The sequence below is a fragment of the Triticum aestivum genome, chromosome 6D, assembly GCF_018294505.1.
Source record: "Triticum aestivum cultivar Chinese Spring chromosome 6D, IWGSC CS RefSeq v2.1, whole genome shotgun sequence".
NCBI classification, from domain to species: Eukaryota; Viridiplantae; Streptophyta; class Magnoliopsida; order Poales; family Poaceae; genus Triticum; species Triticum aestivum.
The window spans coordinates 181,527,965-181,553,016 of NC_057811.1; positions in this window are offsets into that span (position 1 = coordinate 181,527,965).

The following is a 25,052-nucleotide window of genomic DNA, read 5'->3' on the forward strand; positions in this document are numbered from 1 at the left end:
CCGGCAGCAAGGAAGAGTAGTACACGGTAGGTCGCCACCGCTCTGGTCCCAGGAAGGCCACCGCTCCTCCACTCAGTCGACGCCAAGCTTGGTGGGATAAAAATTGGCGGCCGATTAGCCACTTGACGACAACGTGGAGGTGGAAATCTTCATAACCTTGTGCTCCAGAGGAGGAGGTTATCGAGGCGGATAAGGAGGAGGCAAAGGCAATGGCCGGCTTTCTCGGGTTCATGGCCGGACATGGTGGTCGGGGCCCGACGATCGTTTAGATTAGGTTTACAGTAGGTTTTAGTACAGTTTGTGTGAAATATGTAATGAATCTCGTCCAGTTTATAGGAAAAGTTCTCGAAATGTAATGAATTTCATCTGGTCAATTTGAAATTTGCTTTGTTTGCACGAATTTCATCCGGTTAGTTCATATAGTTGTCGAAAGGTATGCAGGAAGCATTGGATGGCATCCATCAGTGTCCTCGGACAGATGCCGGTGTAAATTTGAGGGCCAGCACTGGAGATGCCCTAACTATCATGCTATAATCGCTAACAGTGCTTCATTATTTCACAGGGAACAATTATCCCTCGATCAAAATCAGATCCGACGTGTTTCGCACTCCTCCCACGTAAGAGTGTAGACTCTTGCTTACATAAACATGGAGCAAGTGGACGACACTGTAGCACGTCATATCACTCAAACTAGCCCGCCTAACGCGCGGGAAAGCACTGCCCTCGTCATTTTGTTCTGGATTTCTGTCAATCGATCGCACGAAAATGTCGCTTTGCAAGTTCAAAAGGAAAAGGCGGCACACTTACAACTCGTACGCGTCGCGTTCACGTCCCACCCCCGACAGTCCGGCTCGCACGCCGCTCACCAGAGGGGACACGCATTGTCTTGCATTTTCACTGACATGTGGGACTGCAATTGAATAAACCGTCGATAGCCGAAATCTAATCGCTCGGCGGGCGTCAGCTGAGAGGAGAGAGACGGGGGAGGGAGAAGAGATCGCCCGCCCGCCGTGCATGGACTCCAAGAAATATGTGGTGATAATGTGAGGTGGGCCATGCGGGAGTCCGCACCGCTACCAAGCCCGCTTCTTACCGCCCTGGCACACCAGAACCCCTCCCCCACCCCACCACCTCCCCGCGCGCGCTCCCCCCTTAGAGGCCAGCTGCCCGCATTCATAGCAAGTAGTACCAGTAAAATTCTGGGCTATAAAGGGCATGTACAATGGTTGATAAGATAGTCTTATCATAAGTCTTGCATGTAATTTAGAGATGACAAAAAAACATGTGTACAATGGATCATCTCTTAGCCTTATCTTCAATAACTAGTATTCCTAAAAACATGGTGAAACATATTGTGCTAAGAGATCATCTCTTGTCTTCTCGACAAGCCCGCTTATGTGGAGGAGAGAGAGGCATTGACAAAGTCAAGGAGTGGGATCTGCAGGAGCCCGTCTCTACACGTGCTCCTAGGTATAAAAAACTAATTCTAAAAAAAGAGGCATAAAAAACAATTGTGTCTAAAAAAAGAAAGGTAAAAAACATTTGAGAGGAAATAGATAGAGAGAAAGTGAGAAAAAGTTGTAACCTTATAGTCAACACTATGGTAGTATTACATGAGGAAGGTGGGAGTGGTGCAAATGCCAAGTTCACTGGGCTGCCGTGTTTCACACTCCTCTGTCGTAACAGTGGAGACAATAGGTTTCATCAAAAATAAACAATGAATACTCATTGCTCGTCCACTATATTGGAAAGAATACTTTCCTTCGCCGACATGTGGGACGTCGACCATCCTGGTCCACCTGCCATGCACAAAGTTAGTCGGATGAAGGAACCATCATGACCTCGTTGAATTCCGCTTCTTCATAAAAACTTACTCTACCCGCAGTACTGCTACCACACGCGAAGACAAGACGACACTGTACCACGTCATATCACTAAAACCCACTAGGCCAAACTAGCCCGCCTAGGATTTGTACTCCCTCCGTTTCAAAATTAGTAGTACAAAGTTGACTCATCTATTTTGGAACGGAGGGACATCTCTATACTGCTATGATTTTGTGTTGTACGTCTCTGTACTTTTGCTACGATTTTCCTACCCTATGAACCAAATGAGGCTTGAATGTATCCGTGTCGACTATTGTCCGATCGATCGCTAAGCCTACAATTTTAGGAGCTTGGGCTATTGGCCGATCGACGACGGATCAGTACAAGCATACCACGAGCTCATCAGCCCCAACATTTCTCTTCAGTGAGTGTTTTGCAAGTACTATAGCTCGCACAGTAGCTAGCCTACTAACACAAAGAATCATCAAATAAGCCCTGCTGATATGATAAATAGTTCAAATTTACATCTAAGCATGCCATATATTACATCAAAAGCTGGTGAGGATACATCTGTTTCCATAACTCGGAGAGGGTTCGCATGATTCACTATCAAGCAAAAGTAGCAAGTACCACCCACACAAGACAATGCACTAGCCCTAAGATGGTTTGATAACACGCATCGTTCTGGTAATTAAACACAGGGCAATGCAAACTACCCTGAAGGATTAGCGCGACCAACTATTTCTTGTCATCGATCTCTCAGGCAATGACCACAACACGGACAGCGGCATGGGAATCGATCTCTGGGGCGATGTCCACAGGACTGACCGCGACATCAGAATCGATCTCTGGGGCGATGCCAACAGGACGGACCATGACATAGGAAACGATATCTGGGGCGTTGTCCACAGGACGGGCCGCGACATCGGAATCATCAAGGACATCCACCGGCACCTGCACAACCCTAACATATTAGCAAGCACATTGCAAATAATCAAAAACCCAACTTTCGGTAATAAGCCATTATTTTTTACCTTGTGCAGCTCACCGGGGGATCCCATCCCTCCGGGGGCCATCTCCTCGTCCTCGATGGGGGCCATCACCTTGCCAGGGGAATACTGCTTCTCAATGGCGACTATCTCCTCAAACTCGGCCTTGAGCCTCGCATAGGTGGCCATCAGAGTTTCTGGGGTAGGCACGGTGGGGCCCTTGCTGTTCTTGCAACTTTCTTTGAGGAGTTCGTCCGCCAACGTTGTCAACTCTTTGGCCAGTGCTTGTTTCTTGGAGTTCTTCGTCTCCATGGGTTGGCCCGCCAACATGGTCAACTCGTTGGTCGGTGCTCGCTTCCTGGAGATCGTTGTCTCCAGTGGGTTGTCCGCCGGCAACTCTTTGCCTAGTGCTCCAGGATCCATCAATGAACTGACAAACAAAAAGCAATCGAAAGGAAACCACAATCGCAATGAAAACGGGAAAAGAATAGGCTGTGAGAATCGGTCGGTGCTTCGCAAAAAGAAGATTCTTGGAATGAAAATATAGTAGCATCACTGATTCGCCCACCTTTCCTTCGTCGGTACAGAAGAAAAATGGCAGAAGTGAGTAGCCTGGAGTGAGGTTTTCTTCAAGAAAGGGGAGAAAGGGCTTCAACGAGCGTTCCAGTGAAATGATGGTTGCTTCGTCCAGTCCAACTTCGAGGCCACTTTACCACTTCTGGTAAAGGTGTGGGTTTTGTGATATGACGGGTCATGATGGCCACACCGGGGTGACCGGTGAGTTTCTACTGTAGCACCTCGCTGTGATTTGGTGGATGGCAAGCGGGCCCGGATGCTTTGATGTCCCGCATGTAGATAGAGCGGCTAGTCATATAGGAGTGGTCAATATTGTGCACCACGACCAAGGCGGAGAGGAAAACGAGAGAACTACGTAATGAATGCATGAGTTTAATTAGGGTAGTTTTGTAAAGTACGAGATACATTCCTCCAATCGCAAAATGCCTTGGTTGATGAGATTTGAGATTTGAGCCCTATAAACTAGAAGGGAGATTTGAGATACTGCACGCGGTGTAGTCTAGTCACTTGTTGGAATCTCTAAAAAGACTTATACCGCATGATTCTTTGCTTCTTCTTACTACTACGTACTACTTCGCCGACATGTGGGACAGCCAGCACCATCCGGGTGGACGTAATACGTGCCATGCACCAGATTAGAGTGCGGACCGGAAGGGGGGCATCACCCCGGTCGTACCGCCTGGCCCTGTTTGGATACTCTAGCTCAGTTAAAGGTTAGAGTTAGATTCTAATCCTGAACTAACCCTAATGTAACTCTAGCGAAAGAGGTGTTTGGATGATAGGGTTAGATGGAGCGCGGATACGGCGAGGTGCCTTCATGGGCGGTGCGAGAGGGAGGGAGGGAGAGAACGAGAAGCTTCGAGGAAGTGGGGAGGGATCTGCCGCGGGGAGAGCGAGAGAAAAATGTGTTTTTTAGTGTCCTGAGAAGAGCTAACCCAAATAAGCACCTCTTGGGTGGGTTAGATTTTTTTTGGGTTAGTTGAGTTCAAACTAACCCAAACTAACTCTAACACATGGATCCAAACAGTAACCCAAACAAACCCTCCTGTTTGGATATTTTTGGGTTAGTTGAGTTCAAACTAACCCAAACTAACTCTAACACATGGATCCAAACAGTAACGCGCCGTCAAATCGCACAGCCCGACCTTTCCAGCAGTAAGTAAGTTGAATCCGCTACTCCCTCACCCGCCTCGCCTCTCTGTCAAACCGCCTACGCGAAAACTGCCGCGCGTACTGCCCGGGAAAAGCCCCGCCCTCAACTTTTAACTACGCGAAAATAGTTCGAGCTTGTTCGATCTATATAAATACTAGTACTGTATGTTTATTCACCCGTGGGGTTGTTCAATGAATGGAGGGCCGAGGAGCACAAGTGAACAATACTACTACTGGTAGTAGTAAGTAGGAGTCGTACTGGTAGTCACCTTAAATAGAGAGTTTCTTTTCTTTAATGCCACGTACACAAATTGAAACGCTTGTTGTGGAGAGAAAAAGATAATCACTCCACTATATATGTACACAGGGGCCTGAGCGCTTGCTTTACTAGCACTACTGGAATCAGCTAATTTGCCATCTGCCGGCTCTTTGCCGTCTGCTAGCTGACGGCAAAGAAGCTCTTTGCCATCAGCTACCCAAAAGCAGACGGCAAAGAAACGGCAGACGGCAAAGAAGCTCTTTGCCATCTGCGAGCTCTTTGCCGTCAGCCAGCAGACGGCAAAGAATCTTTGCCGTCCGAGTGAGGTGGCCCCCACCCCCCGCCCGTTTAGAAAAAACCTAACGGCCCACCTCTTTGCCGTCCTCCAGCAGACGGCAAAGAGGCAAAAAGGGCGGACGGCAAAGATAGGCGGACGGCAAAGAGGGTACTACCTAACGGCCCGTACCCCCCGCCCGTTACTCACTTCTTCTCTCCTCGCCGTTCTCTCCTCCCACCCCGCCGCCGTAGCCGCCCGCCCCGCCCCGGCCCCCCCGCCCCGGCCCGACCTCCACCGCACCCTCGCCGCCTCGACCTCCACCGCACCCTCGCCGCCTCTTCCACATCGCCCCGCCCACACCAGCCCGTGCCGCCGCCGCCGACCCTGTCCGGCGTAGCCGGCCTCCCCGCCGCCCCGCACCCCTCCCCAACATCCATCGCGGCCCCGCCGCTCCTTCCACGTCGGCCAGCCGCGCCGCGGCCGTCCAAGCCCCGTACCGCCGCGCCCGTCCCCGCCCCCGACGCCCGACCAACCGCCGCTGCCGCTGCAGCCGCGGGTCGACCGCCCCCGAGGAGCGCCGCCCATCACTGCCCCTCCCCTCCCCATCGCTGCGCCACCTTGCTGCTGCCCCGTCGCCGCCCCCTCCCCGACCCGTCGCCGCCCCCCACGGTGAGCTCCTGCCGCCCCCCTGCGTCCTATTTTTTTTCTTCTGTTTTTTTGTTTTTCTTTTCTGTTTAGATAAGGTTTTTAGTTTAGGTTTAGGTTATATAGTTAGCTGGATTAGATTAATTAGATTGGATTATATTAGACTAGTGTTAGGTTTTAGTTAAATAGTCATAATTAAAGGAAGTGAAAAAAGATGAAAAAAGAAGACGAAAAGTAGAATAAGTAGAAGGGGGAAGAAGAAGAAGAAGAAGAAGAAGAAGAAGAAGAAGAGGAGGAGGAGGAGGAGGAGGAGGAGAAAGAAGAAGAAGAAGAAGAAGAAGAAGAAGAAGAAGAAGAAGAAGAAGAAGAAGAAGAAGAAGAAGAAGAAGAAGAAGAAGAAGAAAAGAAGTAGAAGACGGGGGATGAGAAGAAGTAGAAGAATGAGAAGAAGTAGAAGTAGTAGAAGAATGAGAAGACCCCCTGACCCCCTGACCCCCCAACCCCGACACCACACCCCGACACCCGACCCCGACTCCACCCCGACACCCGACCCCCTAACCACCTGACCCCGACACGACACCCCGACCCCCCGACCCCGGAACAGCACCCCGACCCCGACACGACACCCCGACCCCCGACACGACACCCCCGACAACCCGACCCCGAGACCCCGACCCCGACCCCGACCCCGACCCCGACCCCGACACCCCGACCCCGAGCCTGACCCGACACCCCGACCCCGACACCGACACGGCACCCCGACCCCGACACGGCACCCCGACCCCGACCCGGCACCCCGACCCGACAACCCGACCCCGAGACCCCGACCCCGACACGGCACCCCGACACCGACACGACACCCCGACCCCCGACACCTCCCGAAAAGGTGTTCTTTGGCCTTCCAGAGGCCGACGGGGTCATATATTTGTGAATTATTAGTTAGGTCATATATTTTTCGATTTTGTTATGAAAAACATCATATATAATTGTGTTGATCGGGTAGTTTTAAATGTGCAGTTGTTTCATCGCTGCGAGGTTTGGTGTTCGACGACCTCGCCGTGTGTTTGACGAGCTCTGCCCCTTCGTTCGTGGGTGAGCACAAATGACATGTCTCCTCCCCCATTAATTATGTGATCTATTCCGATGAAACTTGATAGCTAGCTATATATGTGTCTTGAATCATCAGTATGCGTAACCAATATGTGTCTCCCGTTCGAAAGCGTCATAGTTATAAATATGCATGCATTTGCATATTTAAAACCTTGATTCTTTCGAATTGTCCAACGCTATCCATGGACAGCCCGAGTATGTTTAGATTGGTTCGTTTTCCCATATGCTTTGCTCCGGATCCGACGCATAAATTTCGTCAGTGCCTCCCCTGTTGTTCTCCGGGTACACATCCTCTCCGTTTATTGCAGAGACGTGTATCAGGAGAACAGCGGGGAGGTGCTGCCGAAATTTTGCGTAGGATCCGGAGCATAGCATGGGAAAATGAACCCAATCTAAACATACTCGGGTGGGATTAGGACCTATCATTACCTATTAGAGTGTAGGTTGCATGGACGTAATAAAATTGACAAAGTAGATCAACTGATGAATATATACATGGTGAATTATATATATATATATATTTGTTGTGTGTCTAGTAGCTCTGAAAGTCAAGATGAGTGATCGTGCGTGGATGTACACCGGTCACACTGGTCAGAACAAATGGAGCACTGAATGGTTCACAAAAACCAAGGGGTTTGTGCGAGCCGCATTTGCAAATGGCCAGAGGAAAACCTGGTGCCCCTGTTTACGGTGCGGCAATTGGGAAAGAGGACAGAGGCTGAAATGGGCAAACACCTGCAGAAGAGTGGTTTTACGCCCGATTATACGGTGTGGACATTTCATGGTGAGTCTGCCCAACGTGACCGAGCTGAGGTGGATCGTCGTCGCACCGACGAGCATGGTACCGGGATGGAAAACATGGTGCAAGACTTTGATGATGCTCGGGATTCGGACGAGGAGATGGAGGAATCTGCAAAGGCCTTCAATGAAATGTTGGAGTCTTCAAAACGTCCGCTCCATGAGCACACTGAGCTTTGTCAGTTGGATGCCATCTCACAAGTAATGGCTCTGAAGGCTCAGTTCAACTTGGGCAGAGAATGCTACGATGCAATGATGACAGTATTTGGACGCTTTCTACCCAAAGGCCATGTAATGCCTGCAAACCTGTACCAGTCGGACAAAATCCTCCGTGCACTGAAGATGCCCTATGATAAGATACATGCCTGTGAGAAAGGATGTGTCTTGTTTAGGCTTGACTATGCGGACTTGAACTATTGTCCCATTTGCAAGTCTTCCAGGTATGTTGTGGTAGACAACGGTATGGGTGAGAAGACACAGACCAAAATCCCCGTTAGTGTTCTTCGGTATATGCCAATCGTACCAAGACTTCAACGTCTTTCATGGTCGAAGAGACGGCCAGACAGATGACATGGCACAAAACGGGCAAAAGAACCGAACTAGATGCAGATGGGAATCTGATGATTGTACACACATCGGATGGTGTTGCGTGGAAAAAGTTTGATGAATTACATGGTGACAAAGCGGCAGATCCGAGGCATCCTCGAGTCGGCATCAGCACGGATGGGTTCAGTGTGTTTGGTATGACGGCAGCCCAATACAGTTGTTGGCCCGTATTTGTCTTTCCACTCAATCTCCCCCCCGGACAGATTATGCAAAGAAAGAACATTTTCCTGACGTTGATAATTCTAGGGCCCAACTATCTGGGGAAAATATGAATGTGTACATGCAACCGCTTAAGGACGAATTGCAAGAAGCCTGGGATAATGGGTTCAAGACATACGATGCCTATAGCAAACGGAACTTCATAATGCGTGTCTGGTACATGTACTCGACGCATGACTTGCCGGCGTATGCGCTATTCGTTGGCTGGTGTGTGCATGGAAGGTTCCCATGCCCCACATGCAAGGGAGCTCTTGAGTTTCGTTGGCTTCAGGCCGGTCGCATGTTTTCTTGCTTCGACTTGCATAGACAATTCTTGAATCCTCGCCATAAGTTCAGGAAAGACAAGAAGAACTTCATCAGAGGTAGAGTTGTCAAAAACTCTGCACCACCTGCATTGACAGGCCAACAAACCCTGGATCAGTTAAACGCTCTCGAGCCAGATCCAGAGCGTCCAGGGTACTTCAAGGGGTATAATTCTAAGCACGCCTGGACTCACAAAACATGCTTATGGGATCTGCCTTACTTCAAAGACCTCCTTTGCCCACACAACATCGACGTGATGCACACTGAGAAGAATATCGCCGAGGCACTTTTTGGTACATTGTTCGGCATAGATGGGAAGTCAAAGGATAATACTAAGGCTAGAGTCGATTCTGGAGGCGCTATGTGATAGGCCGTTACAAAACATGAAAGAACCGAAAGGAAAGCAGAACTGGACGAAGCCAAAGGCATGGTTCAATCTTGGAAGGCCAGCTATGAGGGAAATTATCTTGTGGGTGAAAATGCAGTTGATGTTCCCCGATGGGTATGCAGCGAATCTACAGAGGGGAGCCAGTCTTGATAAATTGAAGATATTTGGTCTCAAGAGTCATGATTGGCACATATGGATTGAGCGGGTAATGCCGGTGATGTTGCGTCCTTGGAGTTCTTTGCCGGCAAAACTTCCCGGGGTTTGTCACGTTGCCTGGTGAGGGTGGGCTTCTAGAGCTTGGGTTGAGCTGGGAGCACTACGTGGCTGCCCCGGCCCCGCCGGATGTCATTATCGACGGTGTCGTGTGTGACACGAGGGCAGACATGGTGATCAGGACGTTCTGGGTAATTTCTCCTTTACACATTTCAAAATCTTCAACTAGCTAGTTATTAATTGTACTAATCAATATTGTCTCATTTGATTGCAGACATTCTACAGGTGTGAGGAGGGATACGAGGAGGACGCGGCAAATGTTATCCAGAACGTCTGCAAGCGCCTACTCCAGAACTTACGGCACGAGGCTCGGGTGCAGGCTGTTCGAGACTACTACGCCTTGCGTGGTATCAAGAAGACCAAGCCGGCGTGCCGCGATAAGTTCCTGAGTAAGGAGCAGTACATGAAGGTAATTCTTAAGGCCTTCTACTTAAGTTCCTTCATTTAGTAATTCTTAGCCGTAGCGCTCAAGTTTCTATTTGCTAACTTAGGCGCCTCCGAGATGGTGTGCGGATCGGATGGATTGTTGGGAGGTGTTGGTCGATGAGTGGTGCTCAAAAGAATGGCTAGCCCTCCACAACGAGGCCAAGGACAAACGTGCCCAAATGGAAGGTGTGCCACACCATCAAGTCAACTCCAACTTATATCAGTTCGGGCGCAACTGGGTATGTGGTTTGCTTCATGATTCATGCAATTCATTCATCATGCTAGCTTGAGCCCTTTAATTACTAATTTTCATTGTTTCTCTCTTTCAGGCACGCCACAATAAGGTGGATAAGGTGCCAGAGGTGTACGACCTGTATGCCATGGCCCACACTGGCTCTTTCAAGAAAGTCAAGGCTTTCCTTCAGTCTGACCTCGATGATGCAAACAACTTCACCAACATCTCCTCCCACAACAAGCTCGTGAGATATAGAGATGAGGGGAAGGCGAGGAAAGGGGAGGACTTTAACCCGAGCCAGGGTCCCATTGATCCAGAGCTGGTGATGATATCTGGTGGCGGGAGGTCCCATGGCTCCATAGCCATTGGAGATGGACTTATCCGTTGTCCTAGCACTCTCCCGGAGATCAAGGCGCGCCAGTCGAGCTCCGCTCCTGAGATAAGGCCTCGTGAACGGCCAGTGCAACTCGCCATCAAGGTTAGTGATACGTACTCAGTTATCTTTCTCCATTACATTGTGTGCGCTTCCATCAATGATTACAAATGGTCATGTGAGTGGTGTTGCAGGCTGCTATACAGACTGAGAGAGATAGAACGGAGAAACTTCTGGCGGAGGCGGCGGAGAGGCAGCGGGAGATGGAGGAGAGGACGAGAAAGATGATGGAGGAGGAGAGGGCACGGAATGACATGCAGGCAAGGGCCATGTACGAGCTCCTTGTGGTAAGTTTCTTCTACAGATTACTTGCTAGTCTTAACATTTGAGTCTCATTACTAACTAGTATGACTCTGTTCTGAAAACCAAATGTGCAGTCTGTGTGCGAGAAGTCCGGTCAGCCCGCTCCGCCGATGCCAGTGATTGCTCCTGGGAGCACGGTGAGTTTAATTTGAATGGACATTACTTGCTAGTCTTAACATTTGAGTGTCGTAATGCTAACGAGACATTGGAAATGATCTTTGGTGCAGCTTAACTCCAGAAACGCATCGCACGATCCTTCTCCAGGTAGCGGCACTAGCCACCCCGCTCCTACACCTCCCTGATCACGGTAAGTTTCTCTAGTGTTTTGCTTAACAAATGCATAAAGACCTAGACTTAGCTTTATTTCCTCCAATATGCTTACCATAATGACCTAGAGTTAGCTTCTTTTCCTCCAAAATGACTTAATAAGCTTACTGACCTCATAAACCATCCATTTTGTCAAAAATTGCATAATTAGCTCATAAACGACCCATTTCACCTAGGTTAACTCATAAACGACCCATTTCACCTAGGTTAGCTCATAAACGACCCATTTCACCTAGGTTAGCTCATAAACGATCCATTTCACCTAGGTTAGCTCATAAACGACCCATTTCACCTAAGTTAGCTCATAAACGATCCATTTCACCTAGGATAGCTCATAAACGATCCATTTCACCTAACTTAGCTCATAAACGATCCATTTCACCTAAGATAGCTCATAAACGATCCATTTCACCTAGGTTAGCTAATAAACGATCCATTTCACCTAAGTTAGCTCATAAATGATCCATTTCAACTAATTTAGCTCATAAATGATCCAGTTCACCTAAGTTAGCTAATAAATGGCATATACTTCTTCTTCTTCTTCTATTCTTTTTCTTCTAGTCTAATTCTTCTTCTAGTCTTCTTTTTCTAACTTTCTTATTTGTCATTTTGCAGGTTTCGTTCACTTCACGAAAGCCAGCTTTCTATGATGGATTGCTTGTTTTTTCCTTTGATGCACTTCTTGTATTCTGCTCGCTTGCTATGATGAAACTAGATTGCTATGATGAAACTTTGCATATTGTAATATGTATGGATCGATGGAACTATGTGCAACCTACTATGTATGTATGGATATATATGTGCTGGATATTTATTATGTTGGATATATATGTGCTGGCTCCTGTGATATATTTGCTGTGATATATTTCCTGTGATAATTGTTGGATATAATAAAAACAGAATAAAAAGAGGCAGTGCAGTGCGGACGGCAAAGACAGCGGGCGCTGACGCATTGCTGACGTCAACTGGCGGACGGCAAAGAGGCGCTCAAATTTGCCGTCCGCTGGCCGACGGCAAAGGCCGCCGTTAGCCGCCTAACGGACTAACGCTGGCGGACGTCCAGTGTTTTTGCCGTCCGCCCTCTTTGCCGTCCGCCGCTGTAGGCAAAGGACTCTTTGCCGTCCGCCATAAAAAGCAGACGGCAAAGGACCTGTTTACCGTAGCCTACTTTGCCGGAGCCTTTTGCCGTCCGCGGCTGACGGCAAAGGCCTTTGCTGTCCGCCGTTTGAGCCTTTGCTGTCCGCCGTGGCAGACGGCAAAATAGCTGTTTCCTGTAGTGTAGGGTTGCTCTCTTCATTCTCTCATCCTCTCCAGATATAAACAAGACAGCGGTAGCGACATTTTCTCTCTGCTCACCGCTGGTCACAGATCCGGCCAGATCCCTTCGGCTGGTGTGTGTAGAGGACGAGGCGCATCGTTCACGCGGTCATCACCGGCGAGGGAGGAAACCCACAGCTGCCGGAGCGTCCCGATCCTCTGCCCGTGCCGTTCTCTCCGACACAGCGCCGGCTCAGGAGGTCCTTCGACCCTTCTTCCTCCCTGTCGTATTGTCCGCAGATCCGACCTGCCGCCGCCGACATCCCGACGACCCTCAGGTATAAGTTCTTCAAAACCGGCCTTGCTCTACTGCCCCAGCTCCCCACATGTCTGCATGTGCATCTTTTTCTACTCCCATCAGCTCTTCCAAAGCCACCTAAATTTTTAGTATTATTAGAGGTAAAGCTACTTGATGCATTCGAATCTAGGGCTTTGTTCAAACAACAAAGAAAGCGGGGAAAGTTGTAGCATGAATCTAGGACTTGATTCAAAGAGGAAATAATATGGTGAAAGTAGTAGAGACTAGATACCCAACCGGTCTCTTGGTTGAAAAGGGAAATAATGGGAAAACGCGGTACAAACTGGATAAGGAACACATCTATTATTGGTTGAAAAAAGGATAGAAAGTGGCGGCTGGTGGACAAGTCAATAGAGTATGTCCAGGATTAGATTTGTTGCCCTCACATAGTAAATGATCTCCAGGATTAGAATTGCTACCCTCACATAGTAAAAGCTCTCAGGATTAGATTTGCTGCCCTCACATAGTAAAAGGTCTCCAGGATTAGATTTGCTGCCCTCACATAGTAAAAGGTCTCCAGGATTAGATTTGCTTCCCTCACATAGTACAAGGTCTCCAGGATTAGGTTTGCTGCCCTCACATAGTAAAAGGTCTCCAGGATTAGATTTGCTGCCCTCACATAGCATGAACAAACTCGGCATCACCACTTTATGCCTCCTTGTAGGTACACTGTGCTGATGCGTCCACTGTCGCATGTCCTTATACCAACCTTTTGATGTTGTTAATGTAAGGGCGCATGCAAAATGAAGCGATCACACTGTTACCTTAGGGACATGTCTAACCTGTGTTATTGTTAATCTAATACCTCAAGTGATAACATGCAATTAAACTTGTTACAAATGGCACTTCTGTTGTTTTCCCCAGTATGATAAGTAAGTTGCTCATTTACACTGCTGAGTGTCCTGGTGTCCCCACGGTCCCATGCCCTTAAACCAACTCTTTAGCTGCTATTGATTTACTGTATCTGGTAAACAAGCAATGCCACCATTAAAGTAATCCCATATTTGAGGAATCTCATTGTTGATCGTAATGCTTTTGGTAACATGAAGCATTGCTGACGTTTTAAAATTCTACTGTCCTTGCGTGATTGCCATGAACATAATTAAGATGCTTCTTTTCATTTCGTATATGTTTCGTATATTCTTATTGACCAGCAACTGTTCACTTTCAATCTTTTTGTGCAGATAGGGATATCCATTTCACCTTGTTGCTATTGTGACCTTTTGGTGAACTGCACAAAACACTTTTTTTGGAATGAGTGTCTTGTGCAGCTCAACTAAAATGTCACGTGGGCAACATCTCTCAATTTTGGCGGAACTGCACAAAATGGTGATTGGAAGTTTCCAAAATCTCCGTCAAGTTCTGCTGGTAATCTCGTGCAACATTTTATTAGCCTTTGCAAGATGAGCCGTCACTGTCACCATAATGGCACTTTATTTTAGTGGAACTGCACAAAAGGATAAGAAAATTATAGTTGCACCTTACATGAGCCGGACAGCCAACCTTAATGTTCCTCAATTTTAGTGCAACTACTAAAGAAGAACCTGCCAGCTCACGAGAGCAAGTACTTCTTGCTAGCTGAATGATGCAATATTTGCTTCATTTCAGGTGAACTGCAGAAAAAGGCACATGGATTGAATCATGGAACTCCAGGCAGGCCTCATCCGAGTGGAGCTGCCGGTTGAGTTCAAGGAGTCCACTATTAAAGTGAAATCATGCTCTTCTTGTTTGTGCTGTGCAAACAGGAATACTCAACTACAGATGTTGTGACGGTCAAGAGCATTCGCCAAGTTCTTCGATTGTATGACATGGCTAGCCAAGATGGATTTAATCCCGATATTCACTTTATCAAAAGGCTCTAATGGGTTGGTTCTGAATCTTGCAAGCTGGGAATCAATGAGATGTGTAGGCATCTTTGTTGTACTTATTATTTGAATCTTATTTGTTGGTTCTGAATCTTGCAAGCTGGGAATCAATGAGATGTGTAGGCATCTTTGTTGTACTTATTATTTGGATCTTATTTGTTGGTTCTGAATCTTGCAAGCTGGGAATCAATGAGATGTGTAGGCATCTTTGTTGTACTTATTATTTGGATCTTATTTGTTGGTTCTGAATCTTGCAAGCTGGGAAACACGGCATGATGATGCAGAGGACAACAACCATAACAAACAGTTCAAACTTGGTAGTATTATCTTTGTGAAAGTGCGACAAATGTGCTGATCGTGTGCGTCCTGAGAATAATAATTCTAATTGTTGTGCATGTTGATCATGTGGCACTGATAGAACGAGCCAATGCATTGCTTGTTTTAAGTATAAATTTCTATTAAAGCTAATTAAATTTAAGTAAAGTGACCACTAACTCCTGTTATTACAGTACCAATACAGACCCGCTCGTGAACCGACGTGTGGCCGGAGTAGGTTTCTTAATGGAGGCGTTTGAATGCGCCGAGGGTGCATCTTCTGCCGGGCGTGCAGCGGACGAGGGAGGGGTAGTAACTGTTGTCGCCTGTACACACTCAGTTTACTGTTGAATCCAGTTCCCCAAGAGCTGAAAAACGAACTGCTGCCGCCGCCTACACACTCGTTCACTTGAAGAGACTCCAATGGCGATCCGAGGGGTGAGCCTGCTGGATATGGACTTCAGCAAGGAGTTCCCCTTTGAGTTCGCAGTTCAGTCCTATGGCTGCACCAAGTTGAATGTGATGTACACCAACGATACAGACTCGGTGAAGCTCTGCCTCGCCGAGTTCAAGCAGTACCTACAGGACGAGAAAGCACAAGGTTGCAGGACTAGACCTTGTGCCCATCCATTCGTCTCCTGACAGGGACCAGCGGATCGCCGTCGCCCAGGTATGTCTGCGGGACGAGGTTCTCGTCTACCACTGATGTAGGGCCATCAGAGGTTCTGGAGCATTCACCTGTTTCATCGGCAGTGCCGACTGCACCTTCGCTATGATGGAGAGAAGGAAGAACGCGACGATTCGGCCATCTGGTGCAACAAGCTTGTCGACATCCAGAAGCAATACAAGATCATCAGCAACGGGCAGGAGAAGGACTCCGTGGTTGACCTCGCCGAGACCATCATCGACCCCTGATACGCCAACATGAAAGAAGACAACGATACCAAGGACCTGAACACGTGGGAGGTACCTCTGAATCTAGCCTACATAACCTACGCGGCCAAGGACGCATACGCATGCTACGACATGTACAGGCAGATCTTGGACATGAGGGCGTGTCTGCTTCCCGTAACCGACGAGTACACGGACAGCCGCAGCGTCATGATCAAGCGTGCCAGGAAGGTCTAGATGTTGTACTTTATCTGTTTATAAGCACCTTTATCATCTGAGTGTTTCATGCATTAGCCTATGTGTTGTAATTATCTGTTTTGTCCGAAATATTTCTTTTAAGAACCCATTAACCTGTTTGCTTTTTTAGTGGCTATTTGCTTATGTATGTAACTAGTTCACTTGTCCGTTAAAAAAAACTAGTTCACTCGGCTGCCGTGCTTTGAATCTCCTTCCTCCCAACATATTCCCCTCCTCACGTGGACCCAGCAGGTCTCGTAGACAGACATATGGGACCAACCACCTATCCATTTGTATTTCTTTATGTTGTTCAATCTTTCGTCCTCTTCCTATACAGCGGCTGGCCATCATAGCCTATGGCGTTGGCCAGGCCATCCCTCTACTACCTCACATTGTCTGGCGGCGGCAGCTCCACCGGCCCACCCTGCACCCAAACAAGTCAACCCTCGTACTCCCCTCCGCCTGCGTCTTCCCCCGCTCCGGTTCGTTCGGTCCGAGGTCTCGACGTCGTCCTCCGCCTTGGTGCTCTAGCCGCGGCGCCGCCGTCTGTCGTTCCCAACATGGTCAGCAAAACAAGAGGAATCGGGAGACAATTGTTCGTCGAGAGGCTGACGGTCCCGGGCCCACCAGGTCCATGGCCTAGGTTTTGTTGTTTAACATGCGCAGCCCACGACATGTTTCAACATTTTTTGGATCCAACAGGTATCAAGCGGCCTCTGGGCCTCCCAACCTAGCTTGTCCATAACATCAGCAGCCCAAGTTATGTTTGTTTTTTCAAGACGACGCGCAGCTCAATTCTATTTTTCTATAAGAATGCAAAACTGAACCTATATTTATATCTTATTTTATTACATATACATATATATATATATTAGAAACAACATAAGTTTCCGTTAAACCTGTCGTTCGTCCAACCATTTTATAGACCTTCCCACTTCCTTTATTTTTCGTTTTCATTAATCCTATATCTGAATTTTCTCCCACTTTCTTTTTCGATGTAAACTGAGTTTTCTCCCGGTACTTTTCCCTAGAACCAACTCAACTGTCCCACGTCTAGCCTAAAAAATAATAATACCCCACGTACTATTAACTCATCAAAATTAAATGATATTTTATTTCGTAAGTTGAAAGTTCTTACAAAATAATAATAATAATTGTTTATATATAACTTGGCAAGTTAACTCCTAGTGATTGCGTACATAAGTTTGCAAATATTTTACTGACCAATGCAGTAATAGACATGCAATCATGTGTTTATGTTTTTATAACATTTCTCCGTCTAGCCCAACATGATATTTTTCACCCAGCCCAGCAAGTCCGCGGATTTCGAGAAAAATGCAAATGGGCTTTAAATTCTACCATATATATAAACGGGCTGCATAGATGCTACATCATTATTTCATCCAACCCACCAAATGGACTAAAAAACAAATGGACTGGCCGACACGTGGGCCAGTAGGTCGAAGCCTAAGAAGGCGTTGGATTTACATCCAATGGCCGACATTCTTCTTCAATCTCTCATCTTCTTCCCCCAGTGCTGCCGGGACCGCCTGCTCCAGCCTCCGGCGTCCAGCGGTGTTGTTTTGCGCTCCTCAACGAAACGCTACCCCGCCGACGGCCAGGCCATCCCTCCACTCCGCACCTCCTGTTATTCTCTGCCGAGTGTAGGCCCACCCCGCACCCGAACCAGTCAAGTTTCCCACTCCTCTCCGCCTGTGACTCCACTGCCGCGTCTTCCCCATCTCTGGGTCATTCCAGTCTGGGGCCTCACCGTCGTCCACCGCCTCGGTGCGCTCGGCGCAGCGTGGTCAACATACGAGAGTCATCGGAAGAGGACTGTACGTGGAGAGCCTGACGGCTGGGACCCACGAGGTCCATGGTCGCACGCAAGGAAAGTTCCTCCTTATTACGCACTGTACGTGGACTGTACGTGGGAAGGGCTTCTGTATTTCGCGAAAAAAATGTTCCCCCCGCTGACAGGTCGGACCCACCAGCTATATCTTTGCACACAAGGAAGTGCCTCCCTATTAGGCACAAAAAAATGAATACCCCCCTGCTAGCTGGGACCCACCATAGTGGGTGGCTGACTTATGGGCCTACAAAGTTGACGGGGATGGAGGGCTTTGTCAACTTAGTAAATATGAACGATTCTAGCTCCAGTGACCGTACGATGTCCATCCAATGGCCATAGTGCTTCTTCAACCTCTGGTCTTCTTGCTCCAGCTGCACAAAGTAGCGTCGGTCATGCCGCGTGCTCCTGCCTCTCGTGGCCGGTTGTGATGCCGCGGAGGCCTCACCGCCCCTACTACTCCCACCACTGGCCAGGGCATCCCTCTACTCACCCACACCCCCTATTATTCTGCGGCGGCAGCAGCCTCATGCCGCAGCCGAACCAGTGAACCCTCGTACTCCTCACTGCGTGGGCATCCACTGCCGCGTCTTCCCAGGCTCTGTGTCGTCCCCATCCTATGCCTCACCGTCGTCCACCGCCTTGGTGCTCTCGGCGCGGCGTGGTCAATGTGGTCAACGACCGACTTCCATCGGGTACGTGGAGAGGCTGACAGCTGGGTCCACGGCCACAACCCAGTTTTTTTGTGATTTGCCAAGTAAGTTGCTTTGTCAGGCCTGTTGGGCTGCAAATCTTTCAAGACGAGGAGAGCTTCATTTGGCTGGCCGAGAAAATGGCCTATCAGTAATGAGAAATGGGCTGTACATTTTTAAAACACATCAAACCGGCAATTGGTTTCAAATTTCTTTTTTTCATTTTGAGATTTTAAATTGCATTGATTTTTATGCGTGGACAATTTGTTGGATTTTATATTGATATACATTTATTTTTAAAATCAGTTTGATTGTGACTCGAAATTTCGGGATTAAAAACAGTTCGGACCGCACCGAAATATGCAAAATTTCGTATAATTTTTTAACCGTGGCCACAATATGGGCTGTAATGCTAACAAAAAGAATATGGGCTCCAAAAAAACCTTAAGAATTAGCAAATGGGCTGTAAATTATTAGAAATAATGGAAGATGGGTTGTGTGATGTTTTCCACAGATTTGAGGCTTTCCTAAAAAAAGGTTGACGCACAAGCAGTGACTGTTGGATGTCCATCCAACGGCCGTCGTGCTTCTTCAATCTCTGCTCTTCCTGCTCCAGCCGCTCAAACAAGCGCCGGCGGGACTGCCTGCTCTCTCCTCCCCACGGCCGGCTGTGCTGCCGCGCAGGCCTCACCGCCCCACCGTACTCCCATCGCTGTCCTAGCCATCCCTCTACTCATCCACACCTGCTGTTATTCTCCGGCGACGGCAGACGAACCAGTAAACCCTCGTACGGTCGTACTCCCCTCCGTGTGGGAAACAACTGCCGAGTCTTCCCTGCCTCCGTGTCGTTCCCTTCCTAGGCCTCGCCGTCGTCCACCGCCCTGGTGCTCTCGGCGCGGCCTGGTCAACGTGGTCAATGATCGACATGCATCTGAAGTGGACTGTACGTGGAGAGGCTGACAGCTGGGTCCACGGCCGCACGCAAGGAAACTCCTCCTTATTACGCGCAAAATAATGATTCCTCGACCTGACATCTGGGACCCACCAAAAGGGCCTCTGTATTTTGCGAAAAAATGTTACCGCCGCTGACAGCTTGGACCCACCAACTAGATCTTCGCACGCAAGGAAGTGCCTCCTTATTACGCACAAAAAAATGAATACTCCCCCTGCTAGCTGGGACCCAGTATAGTGGGAGGCTGACTTGTGGGCCTACTAAGTTGACGGGGATGGAGGGCTTTGCCAACTTAGTCAATATGCACGATTCTAGCTCCAGTGACCGTACGATGTCCATCCAATGGCCGTAGTGCTTCTTCACCCTCAGGTCTTCTTGCTCCAGCCGCCCAAACCAGCGCCGGTCATGCATCGTGCTCCTGCCTCCCGTGGCTGGCTGCGATGCGGCGGAGGCCTCACCGGCCCCTACTACACCCACCGCTGGCCACGCCATCTGTCTACTCACCCACACCCCCTGTTATTCTGCGGCGACGGCAGCCTCACACCGCAGCAAACCAGTGAACCCTCATACTCCTCTACGCGTGGGCATCCATTGCCGCGCCTTCCCCGGCTCCGCGTCGTCCCCTTCCTAGGCCTCGCCGTCGTCCATCGCCCTGGTGCTCTCGGCGCGGCGTGGTCAACGTGGTCAAGGAACGGCTTCCATCGGACATGGACTGTACGTGGAGAGGCTGACAGCTGGGTCCATGGCCGCAGCAAGGAAGTGCCTCCTTATTACATGCAAAATAATTATTCCTCCACCTCACAGCGGGGACCCACCGGACGGGCCACCGTATTTCATGAAAAAACATTTCCCCCTGACTGCTGGGACCCACCAGCTACATCTTCGCACGCAAGGAAGTGCGTCTGGGCAAAAAAAAATGATTTGCCCCCCTGACTGCTGGGACCCACCAGCTACATCTTCGCACGCAAGGAAGTGCCTGACAGTCGGGACCCACCCGGTCGAAGCATATGTAGCGTTGTCATTCTGGTCGCGAACGTGTACGTACATACTGGTCGATGTAGAGGCGCGCACGTGTCGTAGTAGAGGCGCGCACGTAGCATGTACACGTACGTACAGCGGCCAGGGTGCAAGAAAGTAAATACGGCCACGTACGTACATACGGGCGGGGTCTCGAACGCCTACTCGCGCGTATGTACGGCCAGGGCTCGTGTACATGGCTGGGTCAGAACGGAGAAACAGCATCGTCGTCGTGTTCATGGGGAGCCAACCGGCTGGGTCAGTACGGAATGCGTCGTCGTGTTCATTGGGAGGGCTTGGACGGAACAACCGATGGAAACGAGGCCTGGCGTACCACAGAACGGAGGAAACGGCCTTGTGTTCGACCGGCCATGGTCGAAACGGGATCCTGTTCATCGGGAGGGGTCTGGCGTACCGCAAAACGGAGGAAACGGACCTCCTACGGTCGAAACGGGGATCCTGTTGATCAGGAGGGGTGTGGCGTACCGCAAAACAGTGGAAACGGACTTGTGTTGGAGCGCTACAGTCTAAACGGGGGTCCTGTTCATCAGGAGGGGTGTGGCGTACCGCAAAACGGGACTCCACGGGATACTGTTCATCTCCACCGTCGACCCCCTCCAGCCTCCACGGGATACTGTTCATCCACCGTCGACCTCCTCAAGCCTCCACCTGCGACTGTTCATCCACGGGCTCCTGTTCATCCAGCCTCCACCGCGCGCTACTCCACCGGCTATTGTTCAACCAGCCCTCTCCACGGGATCCTGTTGAACCACCCCTCCACGGGCTACTGTTCATCCAGCCGTCCATCGTCTACTGTTCATCCAGCCCTCCATGGGGTCCTGTTCATCCAGCCCCAACCGGCTTGATCGATCGGGATCCTGTTCATCCAGAGGCAACACCACGGGGTCATGTTCATCCACCCCCACCGGGAACTGTTCATCCAAACCCCCCCAGCAACACTCACTGTTCATCCAGCAGAGGCAAAATCGATCGGCTTCAGTTAGCAGCAGTAGCGAAGGAATCGCTCGATCGGGTTCAGTTAACAGCCATCGATCGATCGCTCGGGTTCAGTAATGCGTAGCCTGCAGTGCAATCGCTCGGGTTCAGTTAGAGCCCAACGCCTCGCTCGGGTTCAGTTAGAGCCCAACGCCTCGCACCCACGCGCGTGCGTGTACGAGAGAAACGCGCATCGCTCAGCCCCGACCACCCACCGTAACCGGGAACACCCCGATATTTTTCTCACCCTCGCTTCTACCACAGTTTGTTCCGGCATGGACGGCCCAAAGAATGTCATGCAGCTGTGTCTCCGGCCCGCCCAGGACGAAAAGCCCATTTTCTGTCATGATTTTTTGTCATAGAAGTAGGAGCCCACCACATCTATGATGATACCGGGTTTTTTCACAATTATCGTCATAGAAGTGTCATAAGTATGCCATAATTTTTTTCGTTCGGCCCAAAATGTCACGGATGTGTCTTTTTTGTAGTGTATGCATCTTGTTCATCGTGATCATAATTATATATATAATTTTTGGCCTCGTGAAGGAGAAAGCATCGCTCAATCTTGGGGGAGGCTTAAGTCAATGTTATATTCATGCCCCAATCATGAGCTCTCAAGAGAAATGATTATTCAAAAAATTTATGCTCGGCTTTCTCTCAACAATCGCTCCATGGTCGATACTTCTTGTACTGGCTCTTTTATGATCAAGACTATTGAATTCAAATGGGATTTATTGGAAAGAATTAAACGCAACTCTAAAGACTGGGACCTCGACGAAGGTAAGGAGTCAGGTATAACACCTAAGTTTGATTGTGTTAAATCTTTTATGAATACCGATGTTTTCCGTGAATTTAGCACTAAATATGGACTTGACTTTGAGATAGTAGCTTCTTTCTGTGAATCTTTTGCTACTCATGTTGATCTCCCTAAGGAGAAGTGGTTTATATATAATCCTCCCATTGAAGTAAAAGTAGTTGCACCTATTAAAATTGAAGAAAAGACTATCACTTATGATGATCCTGTTGTTCCTGCTGCTTATATTGAGAAGCCACCTTTCCCTGTTAGAATAAAGGATCATGCTAAAGCTTCAACTGTAGTTAACAAAAGTAATATTAGGACACAAAAACCTCTTGAGCAAGTTAAAGTTGAACCTAATATTAAATTGGTTAAAGATCTCTTGGCCGATAATATTGATGGGCATGTTATTTACTTCTGCAATGAAGCTGCTAGAATTGCTAGACCTGACGCTAAAAATAAACATAGACCTGTTGTAGGCATGCATGTTATTTCTGTTAAAATAGGAGATCATTGTTATCATGGCTTATGTGATATGGGTGCTAGCGCTAGTGCAATACCTCATTCTTTATACAAAGAAATTATGCATGATATTTCACCTCCTGAGATAGAAGAAATTGATGTTACAATCAGGGACGGAGCCAGAAATTTGGTATAGGCGGGCGAGTTTTACGCTTCAGCTTTTATAGATTAATGAGAATTGGCCAAGCCAAAAGTAGTTTAAAGCATGCAAAAAGCATAAGCCGGAACTCATATTTTCACTACTGTAAACACTACAAAAATAGCACTACAATATTAATTGTTTAGAAGAAAAATTAGTTGTAAAGAAAAAAATTGATGTACAGTACAACTAGTTTATTCCAAATTTATTTTCTCAGTCAATCAATCATCAATACTTCATATCAGACAATAAAAATCTGAGAGTTCAAATTGAGGCTAATTGGGAGAGTGGACTTACTATAGGCATATAGGATGTCAGTATGTTATCAGCATTGTGGTCACTCATGGTGGTGGTGATTTCCTTGATCCCTTTGTGTTGGCTGATGGCGATGATCGATTGGGGGTTGGATTCAAATTCGATAGGCAAACGTTTTCCATTGTTCTCTTCCTCTTCATATCTACACAACCGTATACAATCAAGCATTTCCCAATTAACATTTAATGATTGTAGCTTTTTAATGGCACAGCCGCACAGATTTGAACAAAATAAAATTCAGGAGATGAAGTAAAAGAGTAAGCAGGATTAACCGTGCACCTATGAAGCGGTGGGGTGGGGGAAAGCAGTTCACTTATGAACTTGGATTGGACGCCGTAGAAATTATCGTGGCGGCGGTCGGTGGTATGCGAAGACCTGAGCGGACGATAGGTAGAAAGATCGCAAGAAACCGCAATCTTCGTGATGCGGCGATTAGATCTTGTCGATAGAGCAACCAGAAATTAAAGGGGCTGAGCGTGCGCTGCTGCTGGGCTTCGTATTTGTTCGGCTTTTTCCTTTGCTACTAGTTCTTTTATTCTGGTATACATGGGCTGGCTTCAGTTTTTCTAAAAAGAAAAACAACACGGGCTGGCTTCACGTTGTGTAACACACACATAGGGGGGCAAATCAACTAAAAACGTCCGTGCAATCAGGATCTGCTTGATCGCTATCAACGGGGGAGAAATTTGTTAGGGGGGTCTCGCCCCCCCTGGATCCGTCCCTGGTTACAATTAAGCTTGCCAATAGAGATACTATTTCACCGATTGGGATTGTTAGAGATGTTGAAGTCTCGTGTGGGAAGGTTAAATATCCCGCTGATTTTCTTATTCTTGGTTCCTCACAAGATAGCTTTTGTCCCATCATATTTGGTAGACCCTTCTTGAACACTGTTAATGCTAGGATAGACTGCGAAAAGGATACGGTTACTATTGGTTTGGGTGATATGTCTCATGAGTTTAATTTTGCTAAATTTCGAAGACAACCCCGTGACAAGGAATTGCCTAGTAAAGATGAAATTATTGGTCTTGCTTCTATTGCCGTGCCTCCTAGTGATCCTTTAGAAAAATATTTGCTAGACCATGACAATGATATGTTCATGAATGAAAGAAGGGAAATAGATGAAGTATTCTTTAAACAGGGACCTATTCTGAAACACAACTTGCCTGTTGAAATCCTAGGGGATCCTCCTCCACCCAAGGGTGATCCCGTGTTTGAGCTTAAACCATTACCTGATACTCTTAAATATGCTTATCTTGATGAAAAGAAGATATATCCTGTTATTATTAGTGCTAACCTTTCAGAGCATGAAGAAGAGAAATTATTGAAAACTCTAAAGAAGCACCGTGCTGCTATTGGATATACTCTTGATGATCTTAAGGGCATTAGTCCCACTCTATGTCAACACAAAATAAAATTGAAGAAAGATGCCAAACCAGTTATTGATCACCAACGACGGCTAAATCCTAAGATGAAAGAAGTGGTAAGAAAGGAAATATTAAAGCTCCTTGAAGCAGGTATAATTTACCCTATTGCTGAAATTCGGTGGGTAAGTCCTGTCCATTGTGTCCCTAAGAAGGAAGGTATTATTGTCGTTCCTAATGATAAAGATGAATTGATTCTGCAAAGAATTATTACAGGTTATAGGATGGTAATTGATTTCCGCAAATTAAATAAAGGTACTAAAAAGGATCATTACCCTTTGCCTTTC